Source organism: Cervus elaphus, chromosome 33, assembly GCF_910594005.1.
Source record: "Cervus elaphus chromosome 33, mCerEla1.1, whole genome shotgun sequence".
In the NCBI taxonomy this organism is placed as follows: Eukaryota; Metazoa; Chordata; class Mammalia; order Artiodactyla; family Cervidae; genus Cervus; species Cervus elaphus.
The window spans coordinates 39,386,891-39,412,642 of NC_057847.1; the positions used below are offsets into that span (position 1 = coordinate 39,386,891).

General features: G+C 35.4%; 1 protein-coding gene and 1 long non-coding RNA gene across 17 annotated transcripts in view; one reads left to right on the plus strand and one right to left on the minus strand.

Moving 5' to 3' along the window:
* Window positions 1-25,752, plus strand: part of BAZ2B (bromodomain adjacent to zinc finger domain 2B) — a 400,154-nt gene that overhangs the window by 74,308 nt on the left and 300,094 nt on the right. For 10 of the 16 annotated variants that reach the window (XM_043894804.1, XM_043894812.1, XM_043894810.1 and 7 more), the window contains exon 1: window positions 11,084-12,206. The gene's annotated coding sequence lies outside the window, so the exon portion shown is untranslated. Of the gene's footprint in view, window positions 1-11,083; window positions 12,207-25,752 lie in introns of those variants that run through there. The other 6 variants (XM_043894808.1, XM_043894811.1, XM_043894813.1 and 3 more) reach the window with 2 other exon arrangements.
* Window positions 9,156-13,114, minus strand: LOC122688665. Its single transcript, XR_006339536.1, has 2 exons — window positions 13,036-13,114; window positions 9,156-12,782 (listed from the first exon to the last, which is right to left on the minus strand). It is a non-coding gene; the product is annotated as an uncharacterized LOC122688665 (long non-coding RNA).

A 25,752-nucleotide genomic window follows, 5' to 3' on the forward strand; every position in this document is an offset into this window, starting at 1 on the left:
CAAGGGCTCTTTCCCTAAGAAAATCTGAAAAGAACTGAACCCGTTCCTCCAACAAAAGCCACACATAAAAGCTACCAAAAAAAAAAAGCTCCTCTCTTCTTATTCTCTGGCCATACTAAATAATTCACAGTTCATAAGTTTTTTGTTGTTGTTTTCATTTTTAAAGATTCAACATAAATTGTTTCCAGGTGCTTCTATCATTTGATTTGCCTCTCAGAGGATAATTTCTCTCTCCAATTGCCTCTCTTCAGTCAAGAATGGGAAAGAGAGAAAGGTTATAAATATATGGGGGGCGGGGAGAGAGAAGTACTGAAAAGTAATTTTAATGCACTTGGGCCGGGATATGTATATACATATATACACACACATAAATATATCTATACTTACATGTATACACAGTGTGGCCTGTATATGTGTGTGTGTGTGTGTGTGTGTGTGTGTGTGTGTGTGTGTGTGTGTGTGTGTGTGTGTGTGTGTGTGTGTGTGTGTGTGTGTGTGTGTGTGTGTGTGCGTGCTCTGCTGTGCTTAGTTGCTCAGTTGTGGCTGACTCTTTGTGACTCCATGGACTGTAGCCAGCCAGGCTTCTCTGTCCATGGGGATTCTCTAGGCAAGAATACTGGAGTGGGTTTCCATGCCCTACTCCATGGGATCTTCCCAATCCAGGATTTGAACCCAGGTCTCCTGCATTGCAGGCAGATTCTTTACCATCTGGGTCACCAGGGAAGCCCATTTATACACACACACACATATATATATATATATATATATGTCACACTGTGCAGAATGCAAGATCATAGTTCTCCAACTAGGGGTGAACTGTGCCTCCTACAGTGGAAATGTGGAGCCCTAACCACTGGACTGTCAGGGAATTCCCCGGGCTAGGATATTTTAAGGTCATTTACTCTCTTTTAAAGAAAACGTAATGACACTTTTTTTTTAAAACCTCAGTTCAGTTCAGTTCAGTCGCTCAGTTGTATCTAACTCTTTGCGACCCCATGAACTGCAGCACGCCAGGCCTCCCTGTCCATCACCAACTCCCAGAGTCCACCCAAACTCATGTCCATTGAGTCAGTGATGCCATCCAACCATCTCATCCTCTGTCGTCCCTTCTCCTCCTGCCCTCAATCTTTCCCAGCATCAGGGTCTTTTCAAATGAGTTTTGTAAACTGTTCTGCTGAAATAACAAAAGCATCCAAAAAAAAACAAAAAAACAAAAGCATCCCACAAATACAAAATAATGCCTTCCAGTATTCTTTTCTCTAAAGATGGAGAAGACACTAAAGCAAAGGAAGTATTAATTTGATATTGTACTTCTCAGAGCAAAAGCAGATATAAAACCATACAGTGCCAAGTTTATTAAACCAGCAGCAAAATAATAAATATTATGTTTAGCGAGAACTCAGAATCAACTATTGGCAAAATTCCTTTAATGTGGTACTTTGAGACACTATAATATCAATGATATATAATAAGAAAGCGTTAGTCTATCTACTCTATAACATGTGCATGCTAATCGAAACCTTATAGTCGGATGACACCTTCTATATAAGGAGCATACATGAGGGAGAAGTCCTAGACAACTTCTTGTTTGGTTTTATTTTTAGTCACTAACAATTCATGCTTAAAGGGGAAGAAATTTTTAAAATTTGCTTTGTGATTATTTTTTGAACCAAAGATTTTTCTGGAAAAGGTTTGTTGGATTCAGTATTGACAGAGTACAAGCAGAATACAGAAACATAACTACACTCTTTACAGTTAGAGCGTTGACTGTTGAATATTAATTCTCATAGTACATATTCCCAGAGCACAGTTGTCTATAAGCAATATGGACTTTGATCTTGATTCAGTTTTTAGAGGAAATCATGAAAATTGTGCTTATGACTGAATTTTGGTCCTTGAGTGTATATTCTTCAAAATGCTGTGAGATAGAAAACTCTTGTTTTTCGACTTGAAACAGGCTAGCTGTCAAGAGGGCACGTAGTCGTGAATTTTTGAAATCAGATATGAGATTAAAATATTTCTTCATGGGAGTACCCTGGCTGTCCAGTGGTTAGGACTGGTGCCTTCACTGCCTGACCCAGGTTCAGTCCTAGGTTGTGAAACCCACAGGCCATATGGCTAAAAATAAAATAAAATAACTTTCATGACCCTAAAAAAGACTGTTTGTGTGATTTCAGACGGCTTGCCCCAAGGCATGTATCAGTATATTGTAGAGCTTTAAAACTGCCTTTCAGAGCTAAATTATTACTGAGTTTAGTGCTGAAAATAATACATTAGGACAGACTATAATGCAAAGAAGCTTTTATTACTATGAGATGGATTCTTCAAAAATCAGGATATGCATTTTCCTTCCCCTATCTCCACCAGAGAAAAATAACCACTTCTAACAGAGAAGCCTGGCAGGGTACAATCCATAGAGTCACAAAGGGTTGGACATACATAACTGAAGCCCCTCAGCACACAGGCACCTGCAATGTGTTTTCATTTCACTTTCAATACCTCTGTTAGAGTATTTAACATGTTGTACCATGTATTTTGGAGTATTTTCATTTCTCAGTTGGACGGAGCACTCCTCAAGGCCTAGTAACTGTTGTCCTCCCCAACAGAGGTGTACTGTAAATCTTTCTGGACGTAAAAATATATACAACTTACAAAGAATAGCATATACAATACTGTATTATAAAATCTATATAGCCAATTGATTCTTACAGAATGTTTTGGTTGATTTTTACCAAATTCTTATTTCTACAGCCCTATCTGTAGTTAGCCTATAGTTGTGCAATTGTTGAAGAATGTGGTGCTAACATACATAGTCATTGATATTTTTGTCTAAGAGTAAGATGAAAATGAAACAGTCCTTACTTTTTTCATCAATGATGTGACTTCTCAGAATTTGTTAATAGTTTTAAAATGGTTTAGAAAATTATTTCTCCATTTTTGTGCTATTTCAGTGATATAATTTAAATTTAATTTTATTAACTTTTTTAAAGCACTTTTTAAAGTCTACACTATTAATAAAACATTAAGCTTATGCCCTGATTTGTAGTGTTTGCTGATTTCTAGATTGTAAACATTCCCACTGTGGTCTGTTTCAAGCTACCAATGTGACATCACTGGTAATAGAGTTGGGAAGAGATGGGCAGTAACACACCGTTGTATCATTTTTTCTGCATATTACAATGGGCCTTGAGGACATCGATACTAATAAAGCATAATAAAATAAGTGATGAGTTGTATTTTTTTAATATGTTTGAAGATATTACTTTTTAGTAACAGCTATGCTTAAAAAGTTGTTGTTCAGTCGCTAAGTCTTGCCTAACTTTGCGACTCCATGGACAGCAGCATGCCAGGCTTCCCTGTCCTTCACTGTCTCCTGGAGTTTGCTCGGACTCATGTCCATTGAGTCAGTCATGTTATCTAACCATCTCATCCTTAAAAAGTAGCTTGCAAAATTCCTAAAGACTTAACTTTTGACTACATGTGGTTGTATGATTTGGATTCATCACACTGCTGCCCCGGTAGTGATCCTGTGCATAACCTACATAGCCTTATATGACTGACTTGTTAATTATTTAATGCAGTGAACTTAATTACAGTCATCATCATGCCCTTGGCTTTTATAGAGTATTGCTATGAGAAAGACCATACAGATGATGTCTATGCATTGGCTAAAAGATTGGGTTCAAACTTCGGTATTTCACTCCAAGGTTTTAAGTTTGTCTTAATGAATTGCTTATTTTCTTATTTACTAGACAAGAATAGTATCCTGAACCCTCTTTGTTTTATTTTCCTTGAAACTCACAGGTAAATCATATGCTTGATCACAATAACTGTTAGTACAGGCAAATAACATTTCATTTTAAAAAAATCTTATGTTCAAATTTTGTTACATATATGTATGTATGTACATACATATATATACATATACACACCTTTATACATATATATGTATACATAGAAACACAATTTCAAATTAGGTTTCCTAAGGTACATTTGGTATGAAATATTGAATAAAGCCTTAAATTGTTGCCTTTATTTACCAGTTTTCAAAATAATGAGTTGGTTCCCTAGCATTCTTCAAAGGTGAATAATGAGTTTTTTTAAAGTATCATTATGAAATTATGTATTAAGTTGTATTTGTTATGTTGCAATCCATTTTAATTGTTCTTAAGGAGCTTAAATTGTCTCATCTTTGGCCAGTGGGAACCAATTCAAGTTGGCTTTTTCACATTTATTCTCAAGTCCTTTTACATTACCCCAGTATTCTTTGATAGTTTTCATGATTAATAGTATGATAGGATATTTTAGGCTTACCTTGAATACTTCCCATCCCCAGACTAGAATCAGCCTTCGCTTCAAGGAATCTGTTTCAGGGGCAAATGATGTTTACTGTCAATAATTAGATACATAACTATGTGCTTGTTGCTACTGCATAGTCCCTGTTTTTAGGCCTTTACAGTGGGCAAAACTAAGAAATACATATATTTTTAAATGTAAAATATTATAGTTCATTCTGATATATCCAGTTCAAATTCATGATCACAGAATTTTTATATAACTCATGGATTTTACATCTGTTCTTCTTTGTCCCACACCCAAACACCAACTTAATTATCCATTTGCTTTTTCTCAGACTATGCATGCAATATAATTACAAGAATGTGCTCATGTGTGCACGCTCAGTTGCTTTAGTCGTGTCCGACTTTTTGCGACCCCATGGACTGTAATCCATCAGGCTCCTCCAATCCTGGGATTATCCTGACAAGAACACTGGAGTGGGTTGCCATTTCTTCCTTCAGGGGATCTTGCTGCAGACTCAGGAGATTGAACCTGTGTCTGCTGTGGCTCCTGTATTTTAGGAGGATTCTTTACCACTTGAGCCACCTAGGAAGCCCCTAATTACAATACCACCACCAATTAATACCACCACAAAACTGTGGCTGATGATAACAATTAAAGTTCTTGTTTTGTCATTGCTTATTTAAGGTTTATTTCTTAGTTTAAATCCTATGAGGAAAGTACTGTTAAATTAATGTGTTTTAATATGGTTTTTAAAAATTCCTGGGACTTCCATGGTAGTCTACTGGTTAAGACTCTGTGCTTCCAATGCAGGGGATGCAAGTTCAATCCCTGGCCAGGGAACTAAGGTCTCACATGCTGCATGGTGTGGCCAAAAAAAAAGACAAGATAAACTACTATGTTTAAAGTCACTTAGAATATTCTCTGTATGGTTATGCCACCAACTCCATATATTATTAAGTTCACTCATTTCATTTAGATGGGATCACTTTTAAATTTTAATGTATTTCTGTTTTATAATTTGTAAATTATACTTATATATATTCTATGTTTCTGAAATCACATTTTTATGAGAAAACTTCCTGTTATTCCATCTTTGCTCCTCTGTTCCCTTCCTTTTTACAGGTAACCATTTTTAAGGGCTTCCCTGGTGGCTCAGATGGTAAAGAATCTGCCTGCAATTTAGGAGACCTGGGTTTGATCCCTGGGGTTGGGAGGATCCCCTGGAGAAGGGAATGGCAACCCACTCCAGTACTCTTGCCTGGAGAATTCCATAGACAGAGGAGCCTTGCAGGCTACAGTCCATGGAGACACAAAGAGTTGGACACGTCTGAGCCACTAACATTATGTGTTTTAAGGTTTTGATTTTTCATTTAATTTAAAAAGTGAGATAGATGAATGGTAATATGCCATAGATGCTTTTTTCCACTTTGATATTTTTACTTAACGATGTATACTGGAGTTGACAGTGAATTACTTTATATTGTATATATTCTTTATTCCCTTTTAAAAATTGCATAGTACTTCACTGTATGTATGTACTATAATTATTCAACCATTTCACTATGATGGACTTGTGGGTTATTTCCCTATGTTAGCCTAAAACAATGAAAAACCAGTTATTTTACCAGCAAAAGGGGGTTTCTTAGGGAGCAACACAGAATTGCAGTTTGGGAGATGCAACTGTGTGAACCACAAGCAAGTTCAACAAAGCAAAGGGAAGAAAATTCTTATAGAGGAGATGGGAGAGTCAGGAGAGATGCTCATAAAAAGTCCATTGGAGGAGACTGAGAGTGCAAAGTAGAACGGCTCTTAATTGACCGAGTTGAGACAGTCCCATTGGCTGAGCTGTTGCCAGGCGAGGAAGAGATCTCTTCCCCTTGCTGGCATTTGTAGTAAAACCATGTTACTTCCAGCTGGAGATGCATGGTATGTCTCTTTTTGTTGGGATCTGTGTGGACTTTAACTGGTACATGGGTGACAGCTCCCTCTTTTGACCTTCAGACTACATTTTATTGAGGCTTCTGTATTAATTTTCATAGAAACGTTTGCTGTAAGAAACAATGCTTCAATGAATAACTTCTTTTTTTCATGTTGGTCAGATTCTTGGAAGTGGGATTTGCCAGACAGAAAATAAAATGTATATGTAACTTTGCTAGATTCCATGAACATCTCTTTTGTTGGGCTTTTTCTATTTTTCACCCTAACAAGCAATATTTGAGAGTGTTCCTTTTCTCCACAACTGCCTAACAGGCTGTGCTGTGAAAATTTTGAATTTTTGCCAATTTGTTGGGTGAGACATAGTATCTCAGTGATTTTAATTTGCATTTCTCTTATGAAGAAGGTTGAGAATGTTTCTATTTAAGGGGCATTTGCATTTCTTTTTCTGTGAAATGTCTGTTCATATCTCTTGCCATTTTTCTCTCAGGGTGTTGGTGTTTTATTCATTTTTGGATACTCTTTATATGTAGGGTTATTAAATTGTCTCTTATATGTTACAAATGTTTTTCATATTTTCACTTCATCTAGTTTTGACCATTGCTAGGAACATTTTCCCTACTCTTCACTTACAGAGGAATTGACCCATAATTTCTCCTAGTACTTGAATAGTTCAAATGTTTATATTTAAATACCTGATCTTTTTGAAATTTATTCTTGGAACACATCCAAATTCATCTTTTTCCTTGTGACTACTCAGTTATCTCAACACCACTTATGAAAAAGTCCATCTTTTCTTTACTGCTTTGGGATACCGTTTTTATCTATGTTAAATTTCCATATATATGCACTTGGGTAATTTCTCAACTTTCTATTTTGTTTATTGGTCCTTTTTTTTTTCATGTGCCAATGCTACCATTAAATTATTAAGCCTTAAATATCTGATATGACACCCCCCCCCCCTTCAATGTTCTTTTTCAGGGTTTTCTAGGCTTTTTTTTTTTTTTTAATTCCAAATGAATTTTATAATTAATTTATGCTGGTAGCAGCATTCTTTTTTTTCTGTTTTGGCCGCATGGCTTGTAAGATCTTAGCGCCTCCACCTGGAGGAACCTGTGTCCCTATAGTGGAAACATGGTCTTAACCACTGGACTGCCAGGGAAGTTCCGTAACAGTGTTCTGAATCAGCAGTGTTTATTGGAAGCACTATCAGGAGGTTTTTTAAAAAAAATAAACACTTGACCCCACCCAGACGTACTGAGTCTCTAGATATTGGGCCTGGGTATGCACATTTTGAAAAAACTGTCCAGTTGATTTTAATAATCCCATTTAAAAATGATCTATAAAGCATAAATTCAAGTTCTAGTTCCAGATTACCTTGTGATTTGTTTCCCTTATGTATTCTGTATTCTGTACCTTGCTAAATGCAGCATTTGCCCAGTTCCCTAAGCCAGAAATTTAGTTTTCCTTTAATCCTTCCTTTTCTTTAATTTGGTTTGTCACAAAATCTACATTTTACTTTGCTTTAAACCTCTAGTACCACTGTCTTTTACCATTTTCTCATGGTCTTTTAAGATAACTCTTCATAATATAGTCTATCATCTGCACTATCTATACAGTTAATTTTTTCCTAAAAATAATGTTAATCATGTTACTTCTTTGCTGACCTTTGTTGGCTTTCAGGATAAATTCAACCAAGGCACATATGGCCTTATACTCACAGGTCCCAGCCTCCGTTTCCTCCTTAGTCCCTGTTATTCTACAACTCACACTGAGTATTCCTGTTACACTGAATTTCTGACTACTGGATGGACATCAGATCTGGTAGCTTTTATAATTTAAATTTATGGTTTCTTTCACTTAGAATTTGCTCCCGCCTTCTTTGCCTTGTAAGCTCTCAGTATTTGAGATGCAGTTCAAATGGCCTTTCTTTGATAAAGCTTTTATATAGACTCTTAGTCAGAATTAGTAGATCCATCCTCTTTATTCTAGCAAAACTTTATTATTTGTATCTTTATAATGTGATTTTTGTGAGTCTCTGATCTCCCAGAAATTTCACACTTTATATCAACTAGAATGTGAGCTCTCATGTTTTTTCCAGCCTCTAGCAGAGTGCAAGCACTCAAATGTTTGTTCAGTGAATGAAAACAAATAAAGCTTCATTAGTCTGTACTGATTGAAACAGAAACAAGACACGACAGTGGCCAGGTGGCTCTACTATTAAGATTTCTCATTCGTTTGGCTGTCTGTAGTTCATAGTCAGCCTAGACTTTGTTCTCTGCCCATGACAGTTCTTACTCTCTGAAGGTCCATGTAACTGAAACTACCATAGGATACCTGTCCATCTTTATCTCCTCCTGTTTATGAAGTTCTGTCTTGGTCCTAAGAATAGATAATGCTTTATAAAAAAAGTACAATTTAGTCTATAGTGGTAGAGTAATTTATGGTACTAATTTAGATTAATTATTGATATGAATAATTAGTTTAGGTACATATCACATATAGGATTTTACTTATATTGGAAAAGATCTATTTGATCATTAAATTCTTTTATAATTCTGTACATGATCAAGTACTAATTTCGATGATAAACAAGTAGAAGACTAAGTGCTATGGGAGCCAAATTATTTTATAACTTATAATTATTTCCCACCCCCCAACTCTATGACTATGTTGTAATCTTTGAAATAATCAAATGTGGTAACACGAAAAAGGGAAAGAATCATATTTAAAAATAATTTAACCATAACTTCTTAGTAAGCGGGTATCAAATACTAGAGTATTCCAGTTTAAAATTTTTAATGTTTCATTATTTTTAAAATCAGTCTTAAAGGTATAGATTAAATTGGATAATAATATATTTGAATTACCAAATAACACCAAATTATTTTAAACATATTTTAATATAAAAATTGGAAGTTTTTATAAACACACCAAAATCAAATTCTTTATTATTACCACATTTACCCTTTATTCCAACCTTTGATGATACTCTTAATTTTAAGTTACTTCATTATTCAACCAAGAGAAAAAAACTTTGTGTCATATATGGCTTCAACTTGAAATTATACATATATATGTAAGTTAGTCACTTTTTTTTTTAAGTTAGCCACTTTCATTATCTGTGTACCATTTTTTCTATTGATTAGGCATATATTAAGAATTTTAATTACTAAATAAGTTTTCTTATGTTAAACAGTTTTCCCCACAGGTGCTTTTTTGTAAAAACTAGGCAATGTAAATTACATATTCTTATGAAACATTGTCTGGAAAGCCAGTGTGCCATCTTCAAAGCCAGTATTATTATTTCAGCATTTTATTGGAACCAAACTTTGAATTATGCTTTGCAGTCTATTTTAAAAGTATTTAAGTAAGTAAAAGAAACATTCTTAGTTATCTAAGTTATTCAAGAGTGCCACAACTTTATTTGCAAAGAAATGTTTTAAGAGAATTCTTATATGAAAATTGAAACAATTTGAATCTAGCTATTTCTTTTTATCTTTTCGAAATTGAATATTTTCAGCAGTAATGCTAATGATTAGACAAAATGTCTGAAATGGATTGTTGAAATATTAAAATATTTTATTTACACATAGAAATACTGTTTTGAGTAATGACCTCTATTATATAAAATGCATCAACTTTTTTACATGTTACTTTGCTAAAGTAATATCTAAATGCTAGCTTTCCACACTTATACTGGAATCTGTATTTTTCTTTAACATTATTAGTAAATTTTGATATTGTGGAACTGTTGACCCAGTCATACATGTACAGAACTTGGCCTTTGAGTTAATTAAATATGAGTTAATAATATATTATAAGGAAATTATTATCCTTATTACAGTTATTAGGTAGTTACTCAAATTATAGCTTCAAAGGAATGCAGAGCATGGAAAACTCAGGATTAAATTATGCATTTGAACCTTAGGCCAGCTTTTACTGTGGAGACAGTTTTCTGCTAAGACCAGAATTGTATGTCATTGAAATTAAATGCTTTTCTGGGGATGGAAGGTTCCAGTTTTTAATGAAATTACTGAGTGTGGTGTAGTGAAATGATTAAAATCTGTATTCCGGGAATGTGGCAGGGAAAAAAAATCAATAAGTGCTAGCACAGCTTTGCTGCTCAATGTGAATCCTGAGAATGAAATAAACTATTACAAAAATAATAATTAAAAACATATCAGCACATTAATTTATTTAGCATCAGTCTCCTGAGACATCATCTTCACTAATTTTTAGCATACATTTTACTATGTAATGAGCAGCCTTCTTTTCAGATATCCCTATTAGACAGGCAGTATTTCTGCCCTTCCCCCAGTGCTCCTGCATTGCAATCATTGTACTTGCACTTATTATGTTACAAATGACCGAGGTAAGGCTGACATTCTCAGTGCATGCAAAAAGACCTAGTCTGCCAAGCTTTTTTTTTTCCCCCTAATGAAGCAGCTTTGTGAAATCTCCCCATGTGTTAATACTAATGAAGATCCTCCAGCACAATTAAAATCACAGCCAGTAGCTGAAGAGGAAACATAAAACAATAGCATCTTTTAAGATACATTTATCCACATATGCATGTACAAAATATACATATATGGTCAAATTATTTTTCTATAGGTTGCCTTTCACTTACTCTTCATCCTGAAAATTAAATTATGCCGTTTTTAGTTATATGAACTTTTGGGACTTTTAATGTGTTCCAGGGGTAAAACACTACCTCAATGAAAAAAAAAAATTATCTTCTTTGGTAATAAAGCGTTACCAAGGATAAGGCCTTTTTAAAAAAAATTTTTTTTAAGGAAACTACAGGGTGGTGTGCTGTAGGAGGGAATGGGGTGTACTTCACCTTTAGTTTAACTTTATTGGTTTCAGGATGTTGAAATTGGTGGAGGAAAATGGAAGGGTAAAAAATAGGAAGTTAGAAGAAATTGTGGGGCAGACAAATAGTATACCTCGTGTGTAATTTAAAGATGGAGCAATAGGCTACCTAGTCTTAACTTGATTTTTTAAGTACTCTAATTCCTACAATTAGCTATCCTCTCCCACCTTTTTTGCCTTCTCAGAAGTGTGTGTGTGGGGGGACTATTGAGGTTACCTTTTGCAGTTTTAACGTATAACTTTAAAACGACTTATTATTTTAACGTTTTATTTAAATTTTAACTCAGTGCATAAACATTACAGTAGCTTAACCTGCCCGGGTTAGGGCAGTAGCATTTTATCCTGGGACCATTTTGCGTACTGCTTTTTGAGTTCCAAACATATTACATTTAGTTGACTTTTAGATTTTAACCAAATTCTGAGTTTACAGACAAAGTTTAGGTGGACATGGTTAATCTACTCTCCCTATTTGCCCGTGTACTTTTTTTTTTTTTTAATTACGTTTTCAATCCTATTTTCTGTCTTCTCTACTTTTAAAAGTAAAACAAAACATTAGAGTTCCTTAACTTTTTCCTGGAACAAGAATCGGTGCAAACTCAAAGCTACAGGATTCTTGGGAGGAAGAAGCCACCCCCTCCCTCCCTGGCTACTTTAAGAGCTGATGGGTCATTTATTATTGGAACTGAAATGGTATAAACAATTCTCTCTCTTTTTTCCCTTGTTAACAGCAACTTTCATTGTTAGAGAGAGGAGAGAGAGAGAAGCCTTGTTGGTTGACGTCACTTGGTTCATGAAGCCTTCGCCTAGAAGTGAAGCTGCTGAACAAACCTTGAGAAGAATCATCTCCTGCTTCAATCTGCTGCTGGATAGGAACTAATCAGAGAGAGAGAGGCGGAAGACGGAGAAGGAGGGCGTCCAGGGCTTTGCCGATCACAAATCTCACCTCCACTCCAACTCTCCTTATACTTTTCTTGCAAAAATAATAATAGAAATAAGGAGGTGGTGGGGTTTCCAAAACAAAAATCGTAACCTTTAACCATCTGGGGAAGGCAAAAATCCCATCCACCGCAACTCTCAGTTCGAAAGTAAAGGTGAGTTTAAAATCCTCGGGTGTGAGGGGTGCGGGTGAAGATGAAAATTCCAAATATTGTAAAGCCGTTTGAAACCGAAAAAGAGAAGAAACTGCGCTCCAGCGAGTGGGTTAGACTCCGGAGTTGCTTATCTGGAGGCGCTTGCCCTGCCCGCCCTGCCCGCCCGGCCGCGGCTGTTTACCCTCGCCGGTCGGTGTGTCTCTTTGTTGTGCTGGCTGGAAGGCTGGGGTGGTGCTCGGGGTCCCGATTGCAGTTTGGGGGAGGAGGACGCGGAGATGCGCGGTCCTGGGTGGGAGGTGGGGAGTGCGGTCTCAGGAGAACGTAAACTTTATTCGTAGCCGCCAGTGCGGGACTTCGGTCTAGCAGGGCCGCGGGCCGTGCTTCCCCCGGCGTGGGCAGACGCTGCCGCCGCGAGTCCTCCTCCTTTGTGCCGGCCTCCCTGCTCGGCCGCCGGCGCTTCGCGTGTCCTTTTTCCTCCCTGCGGCTTCCAGCGCTCAGGTCGCCGCCAACAGTTTGGCTTCTCAAAAAAATCACCTCTGGCACGGTTGCGATCGCCGTTCCTACCGGGAATAACCGCTGCTCCCCCCATCCCCGCCGGGGTAGTTTCAAGATACCCCCCCACCCCCACCCCAGTCCGCCTACTGCTGCCCTTTTCTGCCTCCGCCCCCTCTTCCCTGTAGGACTGATAAGCTGCGCCTGCCACCCCCCACCCCCAATTCGGGTCTCTCTTGCTCTCTCTCCCCGAGTAGCTTGGGGCTCGGGAGTTTACAGAAAGTGAGCTGGGTGGGGTGGGAGTAGGGGCAGGTGGAACTGGGACAAATCTGGGTACCTGGAAAGTCTGTTTCAGTACGAAGAGATTAGAGGAGCAGAGCTTTTCCTACAGTAATGTCCGTCTCCTAGCAGTTCTTCCCCGGGAGCTGCCTCCTGTTCTCAACTCTTCTTCGCTCTTTTAATCTTTTTGCTCCCCTTCCCCCCCACCCCCTTCCCATTCGCGGCTCCTCTCCTCTTAAAGTAGTTCCACGAACCCCAGAACTGGGACTTGGGAAAGGAAGGAAATGTTTGGAGAGTCAGAACTGGCCCTGCTGCTTGGGAGATTTCCCCTTCTTTTCTCTCCTTCTGTATTTATCTTTTGTGTGTTGCTTCCTTATAAAGAGAGAAGCAGCTGCAGTCCTTGGCCGAGTTGCTGAAATTTATCCCTTTGTGTATATTACAATATCCTCCATTTTTTTTCCCTCTGCCCTCTAAACAACAAGCGTTTCGCCATCTTGGGCAATTTTTATTCCCAAGTCTCTCTGTCTTTTTTTAATTTTTATTTTTCAAGCACTGGGAAGAAACCTGAAAGTCAAAAAGTGTGTCTGGTTAAGATTCAAAGTTTAGGGAATGTTCAGGGGCCCAGTGACGTCATGTAAACTTTATGAAGAAATTTTACCAGGAGTAAATTTTTCGCTTAATTTTTTCCCTGTTTTAAGCGACCATGTGAAGGACCATGTAACTTACAGGTTAACGATAAGCTGTTCTGCTTATTTTTGTGTCCTGCTCTGAAAATGAGCCCTCGGTGTCTGCACATTTTATGTTTTGTTAACAGGTGGAAAACTATGTGCGAAAAACTGGTGGAAACAGTGGCCTTTGATATTTACGAGGCCTTTGTGTATATATTTTTTATATTTTAAAGGATTTGAATATTTGCATGTTTCCTTTTTTATTTACTCCAATCCTGTAGGTTTTTCTTTAATCAGCTTCGTTACTATTTATGTATACTTATTTTAGATGACCTAGATCTCTTCTTGTAATTAACTGTTCTGTTTTTTTACATATTTCTTTGCATTTTGAAGATACAGCTTTCAAAAAAAGCTGGAGATACTGGATACTTTAAAAATATAGTAGCAGATATTAAGTAAAATGATTGGCGAAAATACAGTGTTTAAAAGGCAACATTGATTTAAAAATATATTTTATAATCTCAAGCTATATGCTCTTTTGTCAGCCATTATGAAAAGATAAACAATAAAAACTTGTGGTGTTTTAATTTGCTTGTCTAAAATAGTTTTTCCCCTCACTGAAGTTCGGTTGGTCACATGATCAAACTTAATGATATACTGACTGGTATATAAATAAGAGGCAATGCAAATTGAATGGGAAAGAGGAATTCTGTCTCCTGTAGTCATTTTCAGTCAGCATATTTACTTCTCTTCTAACAAGGACATGAAACTGTCTGTATTTAATTTGCATTCTCTTTGTCTTCTGGGTTGGGGAAAAACATTGACTACCATTAACTCAAAAAAAAGCTAATAGAAACAATTCCAAGTACATTGAAAGATTTGTCTAACACATAAAAACTTAGGTTGTATGTGGTATGTTTCTATCTCTGTAGCAGTCTTATTTGATGTGATCTGTTATGCTATTTATTTAGAGATTTGCTTTATGTAAAACGCAATACAGAAAGCCTGACTGAATTGAATGTCTGACATTTATGTGAATCGTAGGTAGGTGAAAAATGTTTAAATAGTTAAAAGCACATAGAACAGATGGTTCTAAATTATACATGCAACAAAGGACTAGAAGATTTGGCAGATTATAAATGGCAAGCACAGTGGATAAGCAGTTTAAGAAAATGGGAGTTAAGTACGTTTGATGTCTCACACCTATTGTAAACACTGTACATATTGTCACTGTGCTGCATAATCAATAACTTCCACACATTGAGGCTCTTGTAAGTTTCAGATAGGAAAAAGCAGATTTTATAGATGTTTGAAATGAATGGTTGAATGTAAAAGTATTTAAAGCCTGTGATGATGAGTTTTTCTCTTTCTCTTTTTAAAGAAAATAAAACTATATGCTTTAAAATAGGAAATTATTTGTAAGAACTTAATGTTGTTGAATTCATATAATGGTTTGGACAGAAATAGGAGTAGATACATATTTTGAAATACAGGGGATAGTATATTTGCTGTTATATGTTATACTAGGGCTGAACTGTAGCAGCATTTACCGTTTCAAACACTCTTGAACAGTATTTTTAGACTCTCCAGTCTTGAAAATGCATTTATTAGAATACTGTTAGCGCAAGTTACTAAACACATTAAATGAAAGAAGGGCGTATGTTAGTAATACTTTCTGAGTTTTGTAGTAAAATAATAATAAGATTTTACTTGGTAACTATAGTTTACTCTCAGTTTTTAAAATGGAACAACTTATATGTAGTTTTGTCTTTCTAGAAGAATCTGAGTAATATTTTGCATTTTCAAAAGATTTAAAATAACTTATTCAACTTGGCAGAAATTTGTTTTTATTTTTGTAAGCCATTTATTTAAAATGCATGTGAGACTGTAATGGAACCTTGGAATTTTAATGCTGCTGCACTTCTCCCCATCTCTTTGTTTGCGTGTTTACTATAGAGCTGCAGTGTAAAGGGGCAGATGTTTTGCCAAACATCCTGATGTGTTGCTTTTTCTTATGGGAGCGCATAGCTGTTCCTTCTGATGCATCAACTTGACAGCTGGTTGATTTCATGGAACTGCTAAGAAGCCATTAGTGGTGTCATTGAATTGAAACAGAACAGTCACTCCCAGCTTGAACTGCAATTGTTAATGTCTTTGTTGCTACTTTTGTGTTACTATACAAGATGTAGGATATTACAGTTGCACAAAAGTTTAGTTTTTTGTCTTATCCCTTGAATTAGTCAAAGTATGTGATAAAACTTGATTACTTTTCAGTTTAAAGATTTATCAAAGAAAGATTTTGAGCTGTAGTTTGTGAGTTTTTGAACTAGCCCTGGCTAGAACTATCAAAGGAAGATAGGATTTAGCACAAAGTGATATGGTGATTTTGATCCCTGTAGGAAATAATTTTATCAAGTCTTAATGATTTTGAATAAACTTGATATTCTGAGGGATTAATTACCTTGTGAGGTTAAGAAATTTTTGATTCTATATCATGAGACTTTAAAAATATTGTGCTTTCATAAATGTTGACTTGTTCGATTGAACATTTCTTTAAACTTTTGTTATAGAAGATAATCAGAAGAGAGAATAGGTATTGACAAAAAGGGCAATATAGGGTTTAATTTTCTTTATGAGGAGGTAAAATAACATTCAGTAATTGACTAGCAGTCATTTAAGATTTTAAAATTTGAAATTATATTTTTGTTTTGCTAGTAACTTTTGCTGGTAGTTTCAACTGTCACACTGTGGTACTAAAATGGTGTCAGATCATCCCATCGGTGCCAAGGCATTTTCAGCTTTTTCTAATTACTTGCTTTGTTTTTTCCTTCAGTGGGAGAGGAGATTGGAGAGGGGGAGAATAAGAGTGATAACCTCAACAGCAGAAAACACATTAAAAAAATTTGTGTAAAACTCTTAAGGATGATGAGTGTAAGGATAAAAATGTAACTTATCACTATGTTAAAAGATACTTTCTAGTTCCAATATTTATTGATTTTTAATTTTAAAATCTTTGGACTAATAGGTTTTCAGAGCATGACATTTATAACATACTTAAAATAGTTTACCTTTAAAAGAAATTCTTAAAATGTGAAATTGATGATTAGAATAGATAATTTGCTTAGTTAAATCCCATTAAAAGGACTTCTTAGACAATATAAACAAATTTAAACACTTATAACACACTGCTGAGTGATTCCTGAAATATGATTTCCTGAAATCATAAGTTTATGAAAATACTTTTCTTTTAAATAGATCATACATTACTGAGACTAAAGGTAAAATATATGCTTAGGTGGTGATAGTTACTTTTACATAACCTTTTGATATAATCATCATGCAGTTTCTTAAAATTATTCTATTACCTTAGCCTGTGATTCAAATTTTAAGAAATAGGTTTACTCATAAAATATTTGTATCATGTCATATATTCATACAAACTAAATGGTAAATTGAGCTGTATATTAAATGTAAACTTTTTAAAAGGAATATCAGTGCTTAGCTCATTTTTAGAGATGATATAGTTTTAATTGTAGTGCAAATAAGCATCCCAAATTTAAGTAGGAATTTTTCCACAAAGGAAAGCAACTCTAAACAGAAGAGTCATAAAATGTTTAAACTTACACATGTAAGTTTATTTGTTGACTCTATTAACTTTGAATAATGAGCAATAAATATATTTGATTAATTTGCAATTACATATGGAGCTTAAACAAAAGTGAATTTACATGACTTTTAAATCTGTTTTAAATGTGATAGGATTTGTGGCATCATAATATAGTCTGAGATGTAAAATATTTAAGAGACCTGATATTTTTAAGTTAAACACTGAACTTTTTAAAATGAATGGCTCTTATGAGCATGAGATGAAACTACTGTTTTTATCCTACATATTTAAAAATTTACTCTGTAAGATGGTGTTTTTAATTTTTAAAAAATAAAATTAATGCTTTAAAAAGTTATATTTATAACTTATGACATTTGGCTTGTACTTTGGTTTTGTAATGCCTTTCAAATGAAAATTAAATGTTAGAGATAATAGTAATGGAGCTAATACATAGATCAGAACCTTTACTGACTTTATGTGTATACATGTGTGCATGCTTGTGTATGTAAGGAAAAAGAAGCATTTTGTTTACAGATGATTATTGTACTTTAGTGATGTGTAGACATAATTGTGTGTTTTTCCTCTGTTTTCTCCTCTTAACACTTTTCCACAAGCATGCACTCATTAATCAAAGACGGTGCACTCCTGCTGAGGGCAGAGAGGTTCATCAAATTGGCAGTCAGTTTGGTGTAAAGAACGGTGTCCTGAAGCTCTTAACTCACTGGGACATAAATAAATCTAAGGTCTTTGTATGCAAACCCTGGAGGTTAATACTGTATAATTCAATGTCCTGTCTTTGTTTTTATGATTGATGTTTTTAAATGTTTCAGGCTTGATGCAAGTCTTCTTGTAGGTCAGGTCTGACAATCTGATTGGCTGAAGTCAGAAAGCATTAGGTTGTCAGAAGGACTTTGAGTATGCTGCAGAGATTTTGATTTTTTTTTCCTACTAGATCATTGTCATATTGCCTGAGCTGTTATAGGAATGTACCAATGATTGACATCCCCTGCTGTGATAATGGACCCAGTGCATGAAATGCCAATAGTTTGGTCCTATTTGTTCGGAAGCTTACTGCTATTTGTATCCTTAACAGAGCTAACATGTAGAACAAGCAAAACTACTGGGATTTCTCTGTAGAAATAGTGCTGGGATTTGGCTTTAACATGAATTGGTTGCATATTCATAATTTAAGAACAGCTGGTTACAGCAAGCACATAGTCATTTGCAAGCTATTATAAACCATTCCACTCACACATGGAGCCTGTACTTGGTGGATATTTTTTTTTTATTGATCTACCTGCATTTAAAATCTGGTCACTGCTGCTACAGAAGCTCTTCGTTTTAGCTGTGTTTGCAACATAGAACAGCTTCAATTTTAAATATTTAATTTAAGCTAAATGCTGAATAAAATAAAGACGCTTTGAAGGAACTAAATGTAAAGGGTCAATAATGTATATTACCCATAATATGTCTCATTTTGACCCCAAACAAACAAATGTAGCTTATACAGACATTGTATGTTTTGGAAAGTATGTTTTATGATTTTGTCCATAGATGAATAATCAAATTATCTTTGATATGAAAATATCATTAATCATATTTTACTAGTTAGGTATAGTTTTAAGAAACAAGACAAACAATAAGTTGTGATTAATTAACTTGTAAAACAGTTTCATCTTATATGTAGAAAAATGATAGTACTTTTAGTTTTGAGTGATATGAGGCAAGATAGAAAAGAAAATCAACAAGACATTATAATTGGATTAGAATAATGCTAACTATAAAAAAATTTAGGAGTCTCTTCTGCCTTTAGGTCACTTTTGGAATATAAAGCACAGCTGTACTATTACAGTATTGAAATGACATATGTAAGCTAGTCCAGCTTTAATAGTTTCCTACATATTGTGCTGCCTAGTAGTGACTGAAAAGAGAGGAGAAAACCACTGGATCTCAAGCTTTCAAAGAGAACTGTAGGAGGAGAAAATGTTAAATGTGATTTCAGATATCCTGGTAGGAATCACAGGGAGCTTTGCCTTGATTTGTGTATGTTAAAATAAGTGGATACCTGAGTGATTTACAATGGTGGTGATTGTATTGAGCTTCCCACACAACATAGTGTTAGATTCACATGTGCTTGCATGTGAATTGTCCCCACACTAGATGATAAAGTAGCTTTCAGCACTTCAAGGTTGAGTACCAATCCTAAGAGTGCATTTTACTCTTTCTTGCCTTCACAAATGGCTGGATATGTTGGTAATATAACAGAATATATGGCCAAATTTAATCTAGCTGATAGCAGGCTGCACTTTTTTCTAAATAATAAATTGAAAGGTTATTAAAGGACGATGCGTTAAGTTTCAGTTTTGCATTTTGTAGGATAATGACTTTATATGGTTAATTTGCCATTATTTGAGTTTACAGTGATCATTTTGTGAATTATTCTATCCCCCCCTTTTTTTTTCTCTCTGCCTTTTGACTATTGGCCTTTCAGTTATTTCCCTGCTCTTTCACAGCTTAACAAAGAGTAAGCTGAGTTAGTGTAAAAGGAAGTAAATTTCAAATGAGTTTAGTTTCCCTTCCTTCTTCACTTCTTGGTAGACCAGATAGAGCAAAGTCCTTAGATTTTCACCAAAATGAAGGTTTAGGATTTTGTCTCCCTTTTCTGATTCTCATTATATAACAGGTAATTATATTTGGATAAAAAGAAAGGTAAGGTAATGGATCCATTTTTACAAATATTAGAAACTCAACAAAACAGTAGAAAATTTAGACATTACTTGAAAACTGAATTGACTCAGTACCTGCAACTACAGGAGAATCACAGGTATTTGATGCACTTTTATTCCTCTACTACTAATAATTTGGGAAAAGGAGGACAGCTACCTTCATTCATCAAGTTTGTACTATATGCTGCCTTCAAGCATACTCTTGGTGAGCCATGGAATAAAGTTTGTGAAAGCTCATAGTAGGATAGAGATGACTTTTGTCTGGAATCATTAGAAAAGGTTATTTGGTTTAGACAGCTTTGAATTAGACCAAGAAGATGAATAGACTGAATATTCAGAGATCTGGAAGAAAGTGTCCAACTAAAACAGGACAGCATGAGCCTCCTGTGGAACAAATTAACTCAAACTAGGTCTATTGGGCGTGTGGAGTAGTTGTGCAATATTGTTGGGGGGTCATGCTTGAAGGAAAAGAGAATGTTATGGGGTCCTGCTTTTCCATTGCTTTCAAAATTGACTGCTTGGCTTTCTCGGGAGAAGGTGGGTTAATCAGTTTCAAATCGTCCATTTCAGTGATAGGATTGTTGTTTGTGGAAGCAAGGTTAAAACTGACAAAACTGCCCTTTCTGGTCAGAGTTATTCAAATATTGTGTTTAATGTAAGATTAACCAGAACCGCTTTCTTCTCCTCATTCTTTTCTTATGCTCTTATAAATGTTTTTTCTTGAAACCTACTGCATGGTCGTAACTACTAAGAACATTGAGCAAAGAGAGGACATCACTGCTGTTTCCCTTTTTTATATTTGGTGGTGAGGAACTAGCTTTCCAAGGGGATTTGATGCCTCTGACTCAGAAAACATCTTTACTTCTTTTAGTTCCTTTGGATAAATGAGGACAGCCAGACAGACTGGCTGCACTGTCAATAATGGGAATATCCATAAGGACAAAAAGTAACAAAACATAAGCCCTTACTTTAAATTACATCAGTACTGAATTTCACTTATAATAGAGAATTCCACAAAGAGTAGACAATATGAAAAGGAAAAATTAAAAAATTCATACTCAAATGTAAAAGAAAGTCTTCATTTTCTGTGATTAGACTTTTCCTAACTTCATTGTTGTTGTCCTAAGATAATTACATTCATTTCATTTTCCTTATTTGTAGTACTGTGATGAACATTTTCCTGAAGGGACATGTTAGAAGAAAACTTAAAAATTTCTATGTAGTCATTTCTTATCTTGATGATGGTGAGTTTTGAGTAAATTAAATGTGGAAATGAGTGGAAATAAAAGGCTATCTAGTATTGGAGTTTAGAAAGAAGTCATGCTTGTTCCATGATGACATGATTGTTGAAACATAACTTCTGGACTTCCTTGGGAAAAGGGTCATTATTAACAAAAAACCATTACAGTGATGTAGGAAGGCGCTAAGCCTGTCTTGAGCATCTGAAAAAATGAGGAAGTAGCCTGTTGGTCATAGGTAATATATTTCTCCTTTTATGGATTGTTAGTGTAGCATACTGCAAGACAAAGTAACAGAGACTGTGGATCAAATCTGTTTTAAAAAAATACTGCAGGGGACTTCCCTGGTAGTCTAATGATTAAGACTCCCCACTTCCACTGCTAGGGTTGCAGGTTTGATCCCTGGTCAGGGAACTAAGATCCTTCATGCAGCACTGTGTGGCCAAAAACAGAAGGAGTACTAGAGCTAAAGGAAATGTTTGGGATAGGCAACAACAACAACAGAAGAGCAGAGTTTTAAAGAAGGCTTTTAAATGGGGGTGCGGAGGAGTGTAGCATTATTACGTAATTGAGTCCCCTTGGAAAGTATCAAGAATTTCTTCATTCTGGGCTGAGTATCTTACCATTAAATTCTTGTATGTTGTTACTGATATTTTTAGTAGCTTGTTGAGAAAATAATTTATCTATGATCATACCTTGGGGATTTGAAGTGGGAAGTTGAAGGGTTAGGGAAGGGCTGTGTAAACAGTAAGATAGTTGGTCCAGGAAGAGAACATGTAATAACTTTGGCCAGTTAGGTAAAACCTCTTTCCACTTCTTTCTCCAGAAAGAAATGTACTTGCCAAAATTCATAAAAGAGGAGAACTGGTTTAAAGAGTATGTAAATGCTTTTGTATGAAGTGTGAAATGAGATAGTAGGAACAAGGTGTGCTGGGGGGAGGAAAGTAAGGATTAGGAATGTGACCAGAATTTCCCTGTTTTTATTTTGAATAAAGTGTTCCATGACATAGTACCTTGAATTTCACCTTTTTCATTTTAGTATGAAATATGTTTTGTGAAATAGGTCATTTTTGGCAATTTGTTGCAAATATTTTATTCTTAGTAGGGAGCTTTTGATATGTTGCAGGTGAAGTTCAGAGATACAACTAAATTAAGCATGTGTGCCTGAGTAAAAATGAATGTTTGCTTCTGTATTTGTAATCTTAGCACTTAACAAGTGAGCAATATATATATATATATAGCTACCTGTAGAAACAATCACTGATTAATTTCTCATGTTTAGTACTCTTGTGATGCACTGATAGTTCTGTATTAGGCAGCAGTGATAGTTAAATAAATTGGTCATTAACTTGAGAACAAGAATTGGGTCAGCTTCTATTTTTTAATAACTAGAAATAATTCAAGGTGACCAGAAATAAAATGCATGGTCCATAACATGCTCAAGGAAAGAATGTACTTGGAAAGGATGTACATAAAGTTTTTTGTGATTATTATATTAGAAATTACTTTTGTCAGGGAAACAGTTGGGAGTAGGACGGGAAAAACAGCTTCAGTAGCCGTCATTAACTCAGTGAACTCATGCTCCCAGCGGGATGCATGTCAGGTGCTCTCTGTTCCTGAGTGACTTTACAGTGTGGTGTCTCACACTCAATGTGATTCTTAATATATATATATTTTCTGTATATCATAGCTTCTGAATGTGGGCTTGCTATGGGTATCTGGTGCTCAACTACTCAAATGACATATACTTTAATGTTGATGGTAAAACTGGCTGTGTTGGACTTAGGAGGGACAGTAATCTGTCTCCAGTGTTGTCCATGTCAATTTTATATGTGTGTGTGTGTGTGTATGTGTGTGTGTATACATATATATTTAAAATTTTAGTAATATTGGAGTATAGTTGATTTATGATGATATTTTTATTTTATTTTAATACATTGTACTGAATAGAACCTACCATACTCCCCAATCCACCAATAAGATGAGTTTGTACTGTATAGGAAGGTTGCATGGTTTGAGATAGTTTATATGCTTAAGTGTTCCTGTCACCAAGATGTTAAAAAAAATTGGTTTGGAATTGTTTGGGGAGTGTGTAATTTCCTCGCTTCTGTCTCGCCACAGCAAAGATTTGAAATGGCGGACCAATGTTACAGCTCGGTTATAGCTCAGAGTTTTATTTGGCAGACAAAGGATAGTACACCCTCAAGACCTGAGGGCAGGCCGACCCCAAAGGAGAGGCTTCAATCTGTCTTGGCTTCCTTCTTTTATACATTTGTCTTTTCCACACCTTGAGCCTGCCCTGTGCAAATTGGGGTGGCCAAGAAGTAGGTGTATTTGTTTCAGTTGAAGTTCTCACTCCGGTCTGTGGAGCTGTTTTGGACTCCTTTTTCCTTTCCTGTTCTAACTACCTAACAGAATTAAAACACAAATCAGTTCAAGGAGACAGTGAAACTTCAGTTGGACTCTGAAGGAAGTAGTAGCTATTTTAGCTTAGAACAGCAGCCTGAACACATAAAGAGGATAGAGGGAAACACCTGCCCAAGTAAAATTTGTTTGAAAATAATGGGAGATTAAGTAAGAAGAAAGGATTGGGCTAGCTAATAAATTTTCAAGCAGAGGCGTGACATTAAAAAGTTGTTTTAGGAAGATTTGGAAGAAGTCTGTTAAATTCATGGAAAGAAGAGGCTATTAGAAAGAATGGTAATTTATTACAGAAATTCCAGTGTTAGGTGGTAACGACTAGACTAATAGCAATGTGAATGGGCAGAAGGATTGATATGGGGCTTCCCCAGTGGCTTAGACGGTAAAGAATCTGCCTGCAATGCAGGAGACCAGGGTTTGATCCCTGGGTCAGGAAGATCCGTGGAAAAGGGAATAGTAACCCACTCCAGTATTCTTGCCTGGAGAATTCCATGGACAGAGGAGCCTGGCAGGCCTACAGTCCATGGGGTTGCAAAGAGTCAGTCACAACTGAGTGACTAACACTTTCACATAATATAAAGGAATGGTGTTGAGCTAGTTGGGGGAGATAGGAGATGGTATTACCTTACATTTGAATTTATTTTGTATGACCGTAGTAATTTGATGTAGTTGAACACTTACTTCCTCCTTTTAAGATGATGAAGTGAAAACTAGAGAAATTGGCTGTGGCTTAACACTTGGAATGGTTAGATATTCTTTCTAATATATCATAGAATCTCATGATGAGTCTAGCTTAAGATAAACTCTCATCTGTTTTTTAAAACCCCTCTACTTCCCTCCTGATATATCACATTATATATAAATGAATAATCAAGTTCACTTAGCCTAATATTTTCCATTTGCATTTATTTTTATAGCCTCGTATGTGTTTATACCACTGCCAAACATCACTGTCTGAAAACAATTGGGAGATAGGAGGTAGCATGTTCTAGACATGTTAGAGACATACTATATGTTATGGATCCCTGACTGTAGACTTTGATGATTCCAGGTTTTGCATGATGTTCCCTGTATCCAATTGTTATTTTCTCTCTCTCTTTTTAAATTTTCTCTCTTTTTGCTTGATAGTATCTTCTTATTTTCTTATATCTTTCAGAAGAGTTACTTTTCTGAAATCGTCCCAACCTTCTACCTCCCCGCAAGATTATCTGATTCTTTTCTCGTGCCCCAGTTGAGTGCAGATGGTGGAATACATGGAATACATGGCTGTGCAAATAGATTCCTTCCTTCCTACCTTTTCAAATAATGGTTCAGTGAGCATTTTTTATTCATAATGCTTTTATTTGTTGTTGTTTGACATTATTTCATAGCCTGAGTTCCCAGAAATGCAATTGTTGGATCAAGTGCTAGCAATATTTAAAGGCTCTTAATATATGTAGTGTAAATTTGGTTTTTGCAAGGATTGTATGAATTTATATTTCAGTAGCAATACATAACTTTTCATATTTGCCACACTTTCATTGGATTTGGCATATTAATTATTTTTAGCTTTTGCAAAAGACTGTACCTTATTTTATATTTTATTTTTTTGGCCAAGCTGCATAGTTTGCAAGATCTCAGTTTCCCAGCCAGGGATTGAACCTGAGTCCTTGGCAGTGAAAGCAAGAGTCCTAACCAGTGGACTACTGGGGAGTTCCCAAAATTGTACTTTCTTTAATCAGCGTTTCTGTGACTAATAAGAGTGACCATTTTTCAGTGTCTTAACCCGTTGTGTTTCTCTTTTGTAATTTGTGTTTGACATTTACCTGTTATTGCACTGATTTCTCAGTGTGTTTATTATAAACTATTTATAAACTCTTCAAAGTATTAATGATACTATGTTTTTATTGTATTTATTTGCTTAATTTGGCTTTATAATATTGTTTTAATTTATAGAAATGTGAAATATTAAATTGTCAATTTCTTAGATTTTTGAAAACATTTTATTTCCATTTTAAGCTGAAATTGTGCATCTTGACATAGTTTTTATAGTCAGTTCTCTTATTTTTATCTTATTTAATTATTTTAAAAAGTAAATTTTGGAGGACTAATATTTTATCAATGAAAGTATAACTC